At 43.5% G+C, this 17267-nt stretch overlaps 1 protein-coding gene across 2 annotated transcripts in view; it reads left to right on the top strand.

Moving 5' to 3' along the window:
* The window catches only part of LOC136627942 (catechol O-methyltransferase-like), a 63721-nt gene that overhangs the window by 10915 nt on the left and 35539 nt on the right, over positions 1-17267 (top strand). The window contains exon 1 of one of the 2 annotated variants that reach the window (XM_066603478.1): positions 7126-7256. The exons of the other annotated variant lie outside the window; for it this stretch is intronic. The gene's annotated coding sequence lies outside the window, so the exon portion shown is untranslated. Of the gene's footprint in view, positions 1-7125; positions 7257-17267 lie in introns of those variants that run through there. 2 annotated transcript variants of the gene reach the window in all.

Here is a 17267-nt window from a genome sequence, read left to right as displayed (position 1 = left end):
GGGTGCTCGCCCTTACATAGATATCTCCTGTTATATAGTGATATGGACCATGCTGGTATAACCTGGGTATCTCCTGTATAGAATTATAAATCTACTGCCTGGATTAAGTTATACATTCTGTATATAGTAATATGAACCATCCATGCTGGTATAACCTGGGTGTCTCCTGTATCTGAATATATATGTACAGGTGGTATAAGTTATAAATCTCCCTGTATATAGTGATAAACCAGCAAGGTCCATATCGCTATATATAGGAGATATATAACTTATACCAGTAGTACATACATAATTATATACAGGACATATCAAGGTTATACCAGTGTTATCGGACCACACCGATACTGATCTGATGACCTCGTTGCCAGGTGCCAAATTGGTAGATATGGATGCCCATGATGAGAAGATTTGCTAGCAATTGTCTATCAATAGCATTAAATCACTCCATGTTATGTCAAGACACTTCACCATGAGAACTCAATGAATTCTACTTTATTATCAACATTGCCAACTCTTATACAGAAAGAAGAGGACGTATTCAAAAGTTACTTGGTACAAAGATTAGTGTTACATAGGTGACAAAGCTTATTGATCATAAGGCTTATTGACATCTACCAAATAGTCTCAAAGCTCTTAAGGCTCGTCTCAGACATGGAAATCACTACACTCAGGAAATTGTTATTGCTCTAGACACTATTTCTGCTATAGCTGTGTGCCTTCTCTGTTAACATGGCTTAGCCTTATTTACCTTTTCTGTTGACCAACTATCTTAAAATCCTCATTACCGGCACTACAAAGTAAGGTTTTAGTCTTCTATTTAAGGGTCAATAGTCCAATACAAGGTAAGAAACAAACACTTATTGCATTCTGAAACTTAACAGTTTATATTTAGAGATGAGCGAACGTGCTCGGCCCCGCCCCTTTTTCGCCCGAATACCGCGATTTTCGAGTACTTCCGTACTCGGGCGAAAAAATTCGGGGGTCGCCGTGGCGGCGCGGGGGGTTGCAGCGGGGAGTGGGGGGGAGAGGGAGAGAGAGAGGGCTCCCCCCTGTTCCCCGCTGCTACCCCCCACGCCGCCACGCCTCTCCCCGCCCCCCGGCGCACCCGAGTACTTTTCACCCGAGTAGTGAAGTACTCGAAAATCGCGGTATTCGGGCGAAAAAGGGGCGGGGCCGAGCACGTTCGCTCATCTCTATTTATATTCCATAACAACTAGTATGGTCTATATCACTATATATAGCAGATGTACCTCCCCTGTATATGGTGATATGGACCATGCTGATATAACCTGGATATCTCCTCTATATGATTGTGTATAGCTGGTATAACTTATACCAGCTATTAATACAAGATTACATGCGGTACCTATCTAGTTGCACCACATGTACTCCTTTTCTGCTCCCGAGCACTGTCAGTGCTCCACCGGCCAGACCAATCACACAGCGAGCAGTGCACTGACAGACTGCAGCTGTGACCAATCACAACTGCAGTCTCAGTGGAAGGGAGGAGCGAGCGCTGGGGGGTTTGAGTTTGCAGCCTGTAATTGGCTGCTGGCTCCCCGGGAAATGGCCCTTCCCTCCCTGAGTGCCATACATTGCCGAGCCACAGCAGTGAAACGGTATATAGCGGGGGCCCGGGCGGCCCTGTTCGCTAGAGGACCCGGTCGTATGTCTTTGCAAGAATGTGCTAGCTTTCTGCTATATTAGCTTTCATGAAGCTAATCACAGTTTCCAAGTCTACAATGTATTTGTAGGTAAGCCTTCTCTTCCCACTCCCTCTACAACAGTGGTGCCTAATCTTTTCTAATCCAAGGGGCACAGAGTTGTATTAAACACAACCTAACGGAATATATTATTGAAAACGTGCACCGAGTTCTGGGATATTATTGAGTGAGGAAGCTACTTTATGCAGGGAATTTAGACGCCTTTTTCGCAGAGGTCAATGAAGTGTGCAAACTAGGTGCAATCTAATACATTAGAGCTTGAAGAAAAGGGGTAAAAATAGGTTAAGTGCCATAAGAATTGGAGGATAAACTGCACTTACCTCCATCAAAACGAAAGAGTAATTGACACGGGACGATTATCGCACAAAATTCGTTCTAAATGCAAAACATAGTTTACTATTCGATTGTCGCTCACTTTCAGTCAGAATAAAAATCATTGCTGGATCGCTGACTACTCGCTGCGTCTAAATGCTTCTCACGCAGCGTCTTCAGATAGAATGTGAAGCACTGAGTAAGAAGCCGGCAATAGCGGTGATCTGCCTGTCTAAACGCTCTGCACGAGTGCCAACCACTAGCGGTTCCGCGCTCATGCAGTCGTTTATCCGACAGTCGTCCCGTGTAAATTAAGCAAAAGAATCGAGCATGTTGGATTTCAGTGTTGCCCCTGAGAAAGACATTGAGAACCAGCTGCCCACACACATTAGGTGCCCTGGATATGCTGACATTTATTTATTGGGTATGACCATCTTTGGATGGGATGTTTCAAATGAAACTATTAAGAATGTTTTCCCGATCCCAAATATCCAGATCCCCCATCCCAGCCTCTTGACAGAATAAAGACTAGTTTACTATCTCGTTTATTCGATCATGGAAAAAGTCTATCAGTCCCTATCAGGACTCCAATATGATTTCACCCTTAAGAATGTAAACCCAGCACATACCCACTTCTGAACACTAAGGGCGAGCAACAAAAAGAGGGTAAAGATGACCATGCCTATATAGCCAAGGTACAACTGAAAGAAGAGCGTACAATGACCCTACACTTCTACAGCCCTCAATCAGGGCTAGCAGCAAAGAGAGGATAGGATTACCCTGCCTACACTCTCCTCATGCCTATAGTTTGCATGAGGAGAGTGTAATGACCCTGCCCACATAGCTAAAGAAAATAAAAAAGCAACATAACCAGCAGTCCTGATGGTGGACTGCTGGTTATGCTGCTTTTTTATTTTCCTACCCTCTTTTTGCTTCTAGCCCTAATTGTGGTCTGTAGAAGTGTAGGGTCATTGTACTCTCTTCCTTGGGCATTAGTCATAAGGGTGCATTTACCCATTGAAATCAGTGGGTTCTATTCATTGCACGCGCAAATTTTGCATGTGCAATACGCAGTGCAAATGTGTTCATGTGAATAAGCCCTTAGGGTGCATAGTGAAATTTGATCTGGTTTACTTCTGCTGTGGGGGTGAAATTGAAAATCTGTATTAGTATTACTACCGAGAACCAAAGAGAGTCAGAGTACTTAATTTTAGTGGAGTTGGCTTTATGCTGAAAATCCTAAGACCCCCATTTAAAGGTGTTGTGCCAAGAGCACAATCACTGTTCATATGTTCTGTTAGGGCATCTAAACATCAGAGCGAAGGGTCCAATGCTTGGGACCCTCTTTTAAAGGCCAGAACAGAGAGTTGCTCAGTAAGGCTAGTTTCACATGGCCGAGAATTTTGCCGGAATTTAGAGTGATGCGGTGCGGGGAAAAAAAATCGTGGCATGGCCTATCTTTTCATGTTTCTTATTGTTTTCAATGCGACAGTAAGAGACATTGCATGCCATGCCAGGCAAGGTTTCCTTTTGAAATCACTGGGAAACCCGTGCCGATCCTCTAACGCACCAGAGAATCGCTACTTCACAGAAGTGATGGGAGGCGTTTTTACCAAAAATCACTTGTCGGAGTTGCCCACTTTTTAGTTAACCTAAAAACCACTCAATTGTCTGCCCATTTAAACAGTCCATCTATGAATTGCTTGTTTACTCTGAATGGCGTCAGGCGGATGGAAGATATTTCCGTCACGCTCCCCCTCTATTCAGTGTGAGAGCTCAAGCCAGTTGTCCTGTCAAAGCTGAGTAAAAGTACCTTCAGTTTTCATTCCTTATCTCCCCTCTCCTGCTTGTTCCTATAGGCAGTCAGTTCAGCCTCACTGAGGGATCTACTGAAATTTAGACTGCCTTGTGTATATGTAGAAGCCGCAGAAGAGAAATGATGCAAAGTTTTTAAACCCTTTTGCAAAAATGATGTTTTCTTACGGCACTCTTTTACCAAGATTTGGGGGGGGGGGGCCGTTTCGCAGCACTTGTTTGTAGTCTTCAGCCACCGCTTCCTGGTCAGGGGGTTCAAAAATCCTGCCTCCAGGAAGCACTGGCTCTGATTGGTTCTCATGTGCTGCGGCTCAGCCAATCACAGCCCTTCATAGTCTTTTTTTTATGCAGCTGGAGCTTATTTTAAGGACATACAATAGGACTTCCTACTGTAAAAGTTGCATCGCACCGGATTAAAACAATGATTTGTACGATGTAACACAAAGGAAGGCTCCATAAGGAAACGTGGGCTACAAGACTGCATCTCAAATCGCAGCTGTATAGAGCATGCCACAATTTTTTTTCTCGCAATGTAGCAGCCTACAAAGCATCGCTAATATGATGGAACCCATTGGAAAGCATGGGCATCACATACATGGGATTTGCATCACAAGAAAATCGCCTGATTTTATTGCCTGTGTGAAAGCAGCCTTAAAGATCAATTTTGTTGGCCAAAAACTATCCCCTAACCCTAACCCAGCTGATCAGCTGTCTAGGCCCATTCATATGGTGGTTTTATTCTATAGTACTCTGTTGTAGACTCGGACAGTACATCGTCCCATAATGTAGTACTGAGATGTGGGGGGGAAAAAAAAATAAAAATCGCAGGACGCCCTATTCTCATCAGTTTTAACACAAAAATATTGCATGGAGTCTGTGGGAATCAGTGAACATCGCACAGTACCTGAATTGTCACCATGTGCTTTCCAATGTTTTTGGCATCAACCTTCATGAACTCCACAGAGCCTCAGCCAGGTGAATAAGCCCTAAAGAGGACCGTGGCACTTATGCACGGCGCCCCCTTCATTATCTACCAGGCACAGCTTCATCCTCTCTGCAGGGGTGGACCTGTTCCTGTACTGGAATAGTACAGCGCAGCTGCTGTCAGAACTGTCTGCCCTAGACTATTACTATTTTAATGCAGTGTCTATTTTATTTTGGTTCTCACTGATGTCTTTTTTTGTATTGATGTGTTTGGAAAAGCGACAGTGTGCTATTGTCAATGTAGCCTGCCAGTTATAGGATGGGAAAATATATGGCATTGTTCCTTGTAGTATATGCCAACTTTTTCACACAGTAGCTTGAGGAATCTTGCCAAGTCTGCAAATTTCAGTTTAGCATGTTAATATGAAGCCAGCAACTAGTTCTGTGCTTTTTTTACTGCCAACGAGGACTGACTGATCGGTTCTATACTACTCACATCAGTACTGCCACCAGTACATGATCAGGTGACTGCTAACTTTATTGATTATAGGCTGATTGATTCTTTCAAACTAATTTATTGTAAGTGCAAATGAAATGCATAAAAAACACAACATGGGAAGGAATTCTGATGCGGTGTCAAGCCACATAAAAGCAAAGCAGGTTACACATTTGATAAAGGATGATAAAATGATGGTAACCGCAAACAATCTATTACCGGGTTTTCCTTAAAAAATGAGACCCTGTCATATAATAATTTTTGGCCTAAAAGAGGCACAGGGTCTTATTTTCAAGGAATTTTCTTATACTCACCTAACAGGCGCTGTCCAGGTCCCTCTCGCTGGTCTCCGGAGTTCCGGCAGGCTTGCTTGCAGTTCTCAGCCGGCGACAGAAGACCGCTTCCTGGTAATGGGGCTCGTAAACCTTGCCTCCAAGGCTCTTAATGGTTGAGCTGTGGCACTCAAGAACTAATCACAGCTATCACATTGGTTCATCAAGCACTGCATTGATTGGCTCAGCCGTGATACTCGAGAATCAAATCGGAGGCAGGGTTTACGAACCCAGTTCCCAGCAAGTAATCTTCTGTCGGCGGTTGAGGACTACAAGCAAGCCTGCCCGAACTCCAGAGACCAGTGGGAGGGACCTGGACAGCGCCTGCTAGGTAATGTATTGCTTTTTTTAAATGCAGTGTAGCTAGGGCTTATTTTAGGAGTAGGTCTTATTTTGGGAGGAACACTGCATGTATAGATACAGCCAGACTGTCCAACAGCAAAATTAGGATTGTCTGTATTGGATTTAAACATTGCAATCTATATTTTTAAAGGTAATCTGTTACCATGAAAATTTACCCTGAACTACTGTATGGATAGGTAAGACCCAAATTGACAATGTGATTATTATATCCAAGAAAAATGGCTGACGGAGGGTGCATTCACACGAACGTATATCGGCTCGGTTTTCACGCCGAGTCGATATACGTCGTCCTCTTCTGAAGGGGGGGGGGATGGAAGAGCCAGGAGCAGGAACTGAACTCCCGCCCCCTCTTTGCCTCCTTTCCGCCCCTCTGCACTATTTGCAATGAAAGGAAGCAGGACGGGGCGGGGCTAAGTTCCGATAATTAGCCCGCCCCCGTCCCGCCTCTCCCCATTGCAAATAGTGCAGAGGGGTGGAGAGGAGGCAGAGAGGGGGCGGGAGCTCAGTTCCTGCTCCTGGCTCTTACACCCCCCCCCCCCCCGCAGATGAGGACGACGTATATCGGCTCGGCGTGAAAACCGAGCCGATATACATTCGTGTTAATTCCTTCCCCCTCTAAAGTGAAAAAAGGATATGTCTTGCTTTATTAGTGCAGTGCCTTCTTAAAAACAAGGACTCGTTTCAGTTCTCGTCAGAACCTTGATCACCTTGTAGTGACTACATACTTATGGTAACTTCCTTTAATAAATATGTGCAATTAAAATCAACAAAACAGCTGGTTATTAACACCTTATATCCTGGACTCTGTAGCAATGATACATTTCATTAGTGCATAGTATATACAACATATTACATATAATAAACTTCAATTTTGTGAGAGAATATGTATATATTTACCTATATGATTGTATTATTTTACATTGTATATATACAGATCATAAGAAACAAAATAATAAGATCATGTATGCACTAATGAAATGTATCATTGCTACAGAGTCCAGGATAGAGGGTGTTATTAACTAGCTGTTTGGTTGATTTTAATTGCACATATTTATTAAGGAAGTTACGTATGTAGTCACTATGAGGTGATCAAGGTTCTGATGAGAACGGAAATGCTTCCTTGTTTTTAAAGCTGGATATGTAAAGGCACTGCATTAATAAAGCAAGACAGATCAGCCGTTTTCCTTGGATTTATTGCTTCTCTACTGCCGCTTGGGTCTGGGCGGTGTAGCTGCACCTGTGAACGATTTCTTGCTGGAGCCTGATCGGCAGGCTGTGGAGAGCGAGGGGGTGAGCAACAAGACTTTTTTTTTACTTAGAGTTCTGATATAATAATCAATTGCACTCCCTTGCAGTAATCCAGAAAACATTCCAAGCTTGGCATTTTATTGTATTCCCCAGACTTCTAAGCTCAGAGTAATAGCGTAGGTTGTTCTGCGCGTTGTGTGAGTTACATGCAGAGCCTGACAGCAGTCGTGTGCTGAAATCACCTGTGATCAGGGGCGTAACTATAAGGAATGCAGGGGATGCAGTTACACCTGGGTCCAGGAGCCTTAGGGGGCCCTGTTACAGGTTTTGCATTGGGACCCAGGAGCTTCAAGTTACGCCTTTGCCTGTGATGATGTCACCATCATGTAATCAGTTACCAGCTCTTAGCTCCACCCCTGATCACATGATTGTGACGTCGTCACAGGTCCTTTATCCTTGTGCACTAAATGAGGGATTATGGGTGGACTACATCCCCCAAAACCACTTGCAGCCTCAGTTGCTATGGATACAGCAGTACTCAGTCTGGCAGTTTGTAACTGGTTGTGGAACAGCTGCACAGCTGTGTGGAGACTCCAATAAATGACACTTCACAAATGTTCACATACATAGCTAGCAGTGTATATTAGCCAACAACATTGAAGCATAGTCCTTCCCCACTATCTTCACATCTCCTGAACGTGATATCATGTCATCTCAAGTGCTAATGCCGCCAACACCAGTCCAGCCTTCATCTAATCGTCAACTGTTGTCCATTGTTGAAACAATCCCTTTCACTATTTATTATTACATTAGTAAGTGGCTAAGAAACACTGGTACTATAAATAATACTAATAACTAGTATTGGGAATGCATGAAATGGTATTAGCAGAATAAACAATTCTATTATTATTTTTAAGTATATATTTTTTCTTGTAACATTTTTTAATTTTTATTAACATTTTTTCGTATTACTAGCTGTCTAACTTTTCCATATATATATCTCATGTCATGGCTGCTGTGTAGTTCATGTGAGACACCATACTATTATGGCACAGTTGTGACGATGGCTCAGGAGTTGTGCAGGCATCATTACTTGTAGGTGCCAGTTGTGTTATACACTGATACTAGAGATGAGCGAGCATACTCGCTAAGGACAAATGCTCGAGCGAGCATTGCTCTTAGCGAGTACCTGCCCGCTCGGAAGAAAAGGTTCGGGTGCCGGCGGGGGGCAGGGAGCGGCGGGGGAGAGCAGGGGGGAACGGAGGGAAGATCTCTCTCTCTCCCCTCCCGCTCACTCCCGTAACTCACCGCTCACCCGCGCCGGCACCCGAACCTTTTCTTCCAAGCGGGCAGGTACTCGCTAAGGACAATGCTCGCTCGAGCAATTGCCCTGAGCGAGTATGCTCGCTCATCTCTAACTGACACCTGTCCGTATGAGACAACTCCAGTCCTGCAGCATCTAAATGGTGAATGGGGGTCCCTCTGTCACTACATCAGCCGCTCTGCAATTCAAGTGAATGGGACTGAGCCTGCAGTTCAACCGTTCCAGGCTGCTGCACAGTACAAACATATTGACCGCTAACCTAAAAGTACATTGTATCATGAAAATAAACATTCTTAGAATAACTTGGATAATGCCTCCTGTCCAGAGGCAATATGTCACTGCGTTAACCGCGGTGATAATCTGGCTGTGGGTAATGCAGTGAATGCTTCCCATAGACCTTACTATGGAAAGCGCAGCCTGACGTCCACGATTGGAGAATCCTAGTGATTCTCTGCTCGCGGGATTCAAATCGTGGCATGCTGCAATTGCTGCGATTCTCCACGGTGAGCTTATCTATCAGATAGGCTCATCGTAGAGACCCGTCAATTCTACCATCCGTCCTCCACCGTGGCGGAATATTGCTAGCAATATTCCATCACAGCCGTGGACAGGCGGCCTAAGTAAAAATATTCCAAAGTTATTACTGCATAAAGTGATAGTTATCAAATTTACAAAAATGGGGCCTGGGCCGGAAGGGCAAACGTGACTGCAGGGAGAATGGCTTAACAACCAAGTACAGTACAATGTCTGTAAACAGAGTTTTAAGAAAACCTATTCACGGTGCAAAAAGCCATTAAGAATTCTATGTATATTGCAGATTTGTTTTGCCTTATAGATTTTTTTCTACAAATTTCACTGATTGCAATGTAATGGTTGAAATCTATAACCAAATCCACATTTAACAGATTTAACTGCAGATTTGGCCATGGATTAAATAGTAGTTTGCTAAAATATTTTATATGCTGCATGTGGACACAGATTTAAAGGGTTTGTGCCATGATTGAAAGTTCTATCCCATCCACAGGATAAGGGCGAACTGTCAGATCCGTGGGGGTCCATCCTATGGGATCCTGACCAATCGCAAGAAAGGTCTCCTTGGCGCATACTGAAGTGAGGGCAGCGGAGGTGCATTTTAGTGAGACCGCTAAAGATAGCCAAGTTTAAACGTTGGGCTGTCTTCGACGGTCCCATTACAGTTAATGGAGGTGCGCATGTGCAACCGCTACTGCCCTAACTTCAACACATGCTCCATTCTTGCGATTGGTATGGATCCCAGCATTCAGACCCCCTATCAGGGATAGGGGATAGCTTTCAGTCACGGTAAAACCCTTTAAGTTGCTGACAAAACACAGAACCAGTCTGGTTTGTTCTGAAATCCTGGCTTTGTGTTTTCCTGCCCCTCTGCCCGCCATGTATACAGCATGCATACATTCACAGTTCACTTGGTAGAGATGAAACTGTCCGTCATCACAGCTGTCTTGGCACATTCTTCCGTTAGATAGCCAGTGGCATCATCACATAGGCAGACGTCAGCATAGAAGATGGAACTAAAGCAATATCCCTTTGGGTCTATCACATCCGTCTATCTGAAGGAAAAGCGGATTTTCATTAAATCAAATCAGAACAGATGCTCTTATCGGGAAAAATGAAATTCAGCCTATGTTTGGCTGATCATCCATCAACTGACATAAATATACATGAACATAGTGCATTTTGGCCTTCGTCTTAGGTTTACTTCATCTTCTTTAAATTGTTTACACTTTGTTCAGTTTGGTCAAAGTGTATCAGAGTCTAAGTAGGCCAAACTCCCATCTGGACCCTATTATACACAGACATGACTATGACAGAACTGTCCCACTAGGTGCCTGGTGAAACAAAGTGTAGTATTAGATTATTTTGGCCTAAGCACCCATCTGTGCTCACTTCCTCCCCCAGTGCCTTTTACTTCACCATACTCTATTGGCAATGCCATTGTTTGCTAGCGTACAATGAGCTGATTGTTTTCTGTATTGACCTTCACACAAATGACTGTCAGAATCCTCCCATTTAGTCATTGTTTAGTTAAGATGGTGCAGGAAGGAAGATGGTAATAGACAGACAGGTAAATACAGAACATTACATAAACCCTTCCCGTCAAAACTGTTTTTCGATCTTTCCTTTTTTCCCCATCCCTGCATTCTAAGAGCTGAAAAACCTTTACTTTTTCATTGATATAGCCAAATAAAGGACTTTTTTGTATTTAGGGTGGCTTCACACACAGCTTTATGGGGGAAGTGAGGGGGAGAGACAGTTTTGCATGCCCTTTTGAGCCAAAGCCAGAAAGGCATTCAGAAGAAATGGTAAGTATAAAGGAAGTACTCATCCTCCTTCCTGCGGGAGCCACTTCTGGCTTTGGCTCAAAACCTGCTGTGGTGTTATTGCAGTAAAGACTACGGGGAAGATTTAAGACCAGAATTTCAAATGCTGGTTTTAATATTATTCTTGTTGTCGTGCAACACACCTAATGCATGAGGAGGGGCACACTGCTTCGTAGATTAGGTGCATCTCAGTTTCCCCATCTGCCCACACAGTAATATATGCCAGCTAGAGGCTAAATTATTCAAAAAGGTTTTAGTCTGGAATGACCAATCTGCAGGCAGCATGTAATTTCTTAATTCAAACCAGAAGTCTGGTTGGTGGTTCTACTCAGTGATTGGCTGAATGCACAATGGAAGGCTGTCAATCATTGATAGGACCGCCCACTGGACTTCTAAGCCCAGAAGGGGAAGAGATTTAAATAACAAGTTCTACTGAATCCTTTCCTATAAAAATATGTATCAGTCGATCAGCTTCTCCTGTTCTATAATTGTGCTTGAGAAAGGAGCCGTGAAAGCTCCGAAACGCGTTGCACTACTTTGTCCTGTTCAATGAAACTCCAGTTTTTCAAGTCACCACCGACAAGTCTCTTCAGCTCATTTCAGAAGTTATTGCACTTGACCATACCCACGTATGGCCTTTTGACAAGGTGTTCTCTCCTGAGGTTCCCCTGAGCGCAGGAATTTTTTCTTTCTTTCCACTTCCACTGTTATTTGGTCTGGGGGCTCACCTGGCTCCCCAGCCTTTATTCCAGGCACGCTCTCATCTGATGTTCCTGCATAGGGACGGGGTTTCCACTTTCTACACCACTCTGACTGCTTCAACTATCACAATCTGTGAGGCATTATAGGTCCATCAGGTCAAGACATATAGAGGCGCTGTCAGGCCACCACATTTTTGCCTAATCTCTATTTGCATATTGATAAGCCGCCATAGCACCATGACGTTAATAATGCTACATGTTTCAGACAGAGATAGCGTGGTTCTTGCTTATGGCATGTTTCCTCTGAATAAAAGCAAACACTAGAAACCGGCTGTGTCTGTGTGCTGATGGTCACATGACCCTCACAACACTATATGCTCTGCACTTCAACTTTTGAGACTGCTGCAAGGTATATGCTTTATTAATACATCAAATCAGAGTGTTTATTCCTACTATTTTAGCCCTTTTGAGACTTTGGCATCTAGAGTAAAATCCCAGAAGGCTTCTCTGCTGAGAAGTTTATAGCCTTGGTCTCCTCCTCCTCCACCTCCACCTCCAAATGGTTTATTAACACTTTCAATTCATTACAAGTATATGCTCAGTATTACCTGGATGTACCACAAGGACATGAGGGAAGGCAGCCAATAGTTTATTGTATATGTGTCACTGGTTTTAATATCCAATATTATAGGGGCTTAATAAACACACTGATTTGATGTACTGTATTTATATTCCATTACATACCTTGCTTTAATGTACTATGGGATTATTGCCTCAGGCTGGGTCCACACGGGGCTGATTTCCAGCGGGATGTCTGCAGCGGGAATTATGCTACAAATCAGCCGCGGAAAGCCTGCCTCTGAACTCGCACCATTTTGTGCAGCTTGCAGCACGAATTCCTGTGCGGAATTCACCCCCTCATTAAGAGGGGGTGAATTTCGCAGTGAGGACAGCAATAAAATTGACATGCTGCAGAATTTAAATCTGCACCGCAAGTCAATTTTATGCGCAGGCTTTGTGCGGATTATTTCCGCAGTTTGTGTATGATATTTATAAAATCTCATCCGCTTTGCTGCTACTATAATTCCGCAGATCACACAAACTTATTTGAATTGGGTATTATGCACGCACGCATGATACGCGGTGAATGGCGTCAATGAAAGTACATTGATTTTTATTGTTCCATTAACAGTTACGTATATTTATTGCGTATATTGTGCGCTTAAGGTAGAATGCAGCAGGTTGTATTTTACAGTGTATTACAGGTGTACAGCCCTATTGTTTTTTATGGGTGCGTTCAGAAGGCTACATACGCAATCACATTGCGTATTTACAGCATTTTTTTGCGCATGCAGCTAGGAAACATGAGAAGAATGTTAAAAAAAAAAAGAAGAAACCAGGAAGCTGGTGCATGATATGGTGCGTAAAATACGCTGTTAACCTTTTACAATCCACTGTCTGACATCTAAAGACATTCTGATTGAAGGCTGTACAGCTTCCGATGTCAGAAGACATCCAGCAGGGTTTTTTTACTGTATATTACTGGCAGCTCCGTTGTCGGGGGGCCTCTCCAGCATGTCACATACCGCAGTACTGGCTCTAGCCAGCAGATGGTGTCATTGTATAATGGCAGAAAGAGAAACCTGTCTAGGAAACCCTGAATCCAAAATTGGATTGCAAAGGGTTAATGGGGTTCATGCAAAAACGCAACAGTACGCAAGGATACTCGGCTCCCTACACTGGTAAAACGCTGTGATTTTTCCACAGTGTATTACTGTACGGTTGTGTGACCTGGCCTAATGAGGATTGCACAGAGGTGTGAGGGTCATGGGAGGATTAGAATAAAGGGAGAGCTGGTTTAAAGGTTTGCTTATATTCAGGGAAAACATGCATTTAAAAGCGAGAATTTTTCACGCCAACTCACTGTCGGCTTTATCATTATGACTCAAATATAGATATGATCTTATGAAGAAAGAAACTTTTTCCTTTCTGCTGCTGGATAGAAGTTTCAGTAATAGCTGCTGAGGCCGGAGCTGGATACCTAGTATCCTGTGCATGGAGTAACCCCCTTGTCTACAAGAGCATATTCATTATAAGCAGGTGTATTTATATTAAGAGCCCTCAATAGGCCACGACAACCACTCAACACCCAGGGATTTAGTTGAGTGTTGTGGGCGGTGATCAAGTGACAGAAGGAGCCCCCTCTGTCTGTCTAACCACTTATATGCCGCAGTAGTCTTGACCGTGGAATCTGAGGATGCTTTCACATGGGCAGAATTAGCTGCAACATGCAGTACATTCTGAACCAAAAGCCAAAGGGCTACATGCGGAGTATGATGAGGAATGAAAAATAACTTCACTCTGCCTGAACTTCGACATTAAAATCTGCAGTAAGGCCGTATGCTCACTCCGGATTCCGCAGCAAATACTGCCCATAAACATGCTATTGAAAATCACTTTTCCCTGTACACGAGCGGAAATCAATTGGGATTTTCCTCTTGCAGATGGAAAAATAGCAGCATGTTCTATTTCAACGTGGATTCCATATTTGAAGTCAATGGAAGCCGTCCAATCCGCGTCCCTTCTGCAATCATCGTTGCAGAAAGGTCGCTGATTCCGCATCATCGCCTAACGACAACGCCGCATAATCTGTACTGCTCATGTGCACATGCCGGCACATCCGCAATACAGGTTATGAAGAATCCGGACAGGTACGCAGGGGTCACCGGCCGGGCACAGGGTCGGATTCCGGTGCGGGATCCCGCATGCGGTATCCGACCCGGCTGTGTGCAGGCGGCCTGAGCCCTGCAGATTTCAATGTGGAATTCTATAGCAGCAGTTGTGGTGCTTCCTGGTGCAATATTTCCACCCGTGTGAAAGCAACCTAGGGGTTAAATATCGAGGAACAGAATTATCTCTGATCCAGGTGGGTGGCAAATAGATTAGAAAGCCACCACCTGCCACGTATGGAACCGGCTTAGCTCGATGCCTTTTGATTTCCACTGTGCAGGTTGGGAAGGGGTTAATAAAAATGCCATTTGATAAAGCAGCTAGTACAAGACAATACATGAGGCGGGTCTTCATGCAGGTGGTTATTAAATGGCACATTGGGAACTGATTTCTAGGACTGTGAACCCTGCTTATTGCTGGGCTGCTTGAGACCCATGAGGGGTATGTGATCTGAATCTAAAATCAGGATTCTCTATCCACACAGCACTGATCCAGAACAAGAAATTCTTAAAAAAACAAATGACCTCATTTTTTCCTTTTATATCTTTATTGTTTGCAGGAAAATAAATGGTAAACTATCCTCGGTTTATTTTGCTTTTATTTCTGCTTTTATTTGATTTCTTTTTTCAAATACATTAAATGTAAAAGTCATCAGCCAGAAAGGGTCCTATTTTCTCCTTCCATATTTCAGGCAGACTTTCCTACATGGTAAAGCAATATTAGTTTTTGTGATATATGTAGCACCAACATTTTCTGCGGTGCTGTACATCACTCACATCCATCTCTGTCCACAATAGGGCTGAGTGCCTTATTTCCCGGTCTCAGACATGCACAATAGAGACAGTTTTATAAGAAGTCAGTAACCATTAATCAGTATGCTTTTGGAGCGGAGGAAGAAATTGGCATCCCTGGAGGAAACCCATGAAAACAGGGGGAGAAAATACAAACTCCGTACAGATGTAGCTCAGATCTGAATTCAGGACACCAGTGCTGCAGAGCAACAGTGATAGTCATGGGATTCTTGTCAGTGGATCACGCCGATTTCAAAGGATCCACTGCAGATTTGATGTCTATAGGGACAATATTGGATGGTTTGGATTTATACTTGTTCGATCCTACATTTACAATGAGATAAGTCTATAGAAATAGCATGCCCACTGAGCCCAGCGTGGTCATAGTAATTGGGGAGGCAAAAGTGATCCTGGGATCGTGGATCTGGAATAGAATTTGTGCAACAGATACATTGCCGACTATTCGGCCTATACTGTATAACTGGGCACGGATTGCTCTGATGGGAGCAGGTAGTATGTATGTATATAATATACACCTTTATGTACCTGACCCTGTGACAGGAGCTAGTTTTAACATAAAGGTTTTTTTTTAACGCAATAATACCTTTTCTAATATCCTAAATCATGGCCAGAATGCTGGAGATAACCTGCTATTGAATTCTAGATCTCTATGGCAACAGCTTTCACCAATTTACACATTAAAGTCAAGTGATCCCCATGATAACGCCATCTCTCATCTGCATGACTTCTGAGTATGTGTGTATGTGCAGCAGCTATATATATCTATAGCTGTAAAATACCCCTTTTTTACGGTATCCTTCCATAACCAGATGCAAACAACCATCATTGGCAGACAGGAAGATATGTATACACTATGAAGAAGAGTTAAGATAGAAAAAAACAAAAAACTAAAAACTGTCTTTGCTGCCTATAGTAACCAATCACAGTGCAGCTTTCATTATACCAAAGCACAATTAGAAATTAAAGCTACGTAAACTGTGATTGGTTGCTATGAGCACCAAAGACAGTTTTTCTTTTGAAGTCTTTCATAAATCTGCCCCATGTTACCAATGCATGTATCTAACATCTTCCATTGACAATAGAAGCCGTCTGCACGGGAACTGCAGCAAAATGGGGCATGCCACAATTTGTTTTCCGGACCTAAAGGTCTGCAAAACAAATCCGCATGCTTTAATTCAGCTGCGGACGCCCATGTCTTCCTATGGGTGGCTTGAACTGCAGGTGTCCCACAATCCAAATTTGCCCATGGACATTGGGCCTTACCGATAAAACTTGCTAATTTAATAGAGCTAGAAAGAAAAACTGTAACACCCAGATGCCATCAGTGTGCAGTCTGGATGCTGCCTGTTATTCCTGATATAGACCAAAAAAAAAATTGGACGAGACACAAGCGAAAAAAAACGGTCAGTCTTTGCGGACAATTTTTTAAACATTTTTCGTAACCATGTGTCCGTCCATGTAATTCTCACAGACAGCACATACCCCATTAAAAGCCATACACAGACGTTTTTTATGCAGCACCATGGTCCATGTAAAATAAAACTCATGGCAAATTCTTTTCCTGTCTTTCACGGATGAGAAAAAGGACATTGTGGTGCATCTGAATGTGCGGTGTCCATGTAGATTGGATAACGCAGATTGGTGCCTAGCGTGAGTTGGGCACAACTTGTAATTATACTATAAAGGTATACCAAGCCTTGTAGAAGTAGTAGAAGCAGAAAACTCGGCTTTCTATTTACTGGTGATCCTTTACAACACAGGTGTTTTATGTGGCCCACAGTGTACCGACAGCAGATAACCACTGAAGCGATTACCTGCTGGGGTGCTGCAGCTCCCCGCTGGTAATCACGCTGGCAGCACTGATCCCGACGCACATTCTGAAATCAGTGTGCAGCCGGGATCCTCCTTTCCTGAGTCCTCTGCTCCTCAGTTCCGCAGAAGATAAGACAAGAGAGGAAGCGTTCCAGGTCACACACTGCTGTCAGTGTGCTCCCGAGCTCAGCATGAGCAGAGGGGGAGCGGCGCTGACTGCAAAGGAGATGTAAGTATATGGGTTGGGGGAACTATTATTACTGTGGGGTTATTAATATTACTAAGGGGGGTTAATATTACTGAGAGGTTAACCATTT

Source organism: Eleutherodactylus coqui, chromosome 5, assembly GCF_035609145.1.
Source record: "Eleutherodactylus coqui strain aEleCoq1 chromosome 5, aEleCoq1.hap1, whole genome shotgun sequence".
Classification (NCBI taxonomy): Eukaryota; Metazoa; Chordata; class Amphibia; order Anura; family Eleutherodactylidae; genus Eleutherodactylus; species Eleutherodactylus coqui.
This window is presented reverse-complemented; position numbering and strand designations above follow the sequence as displayed.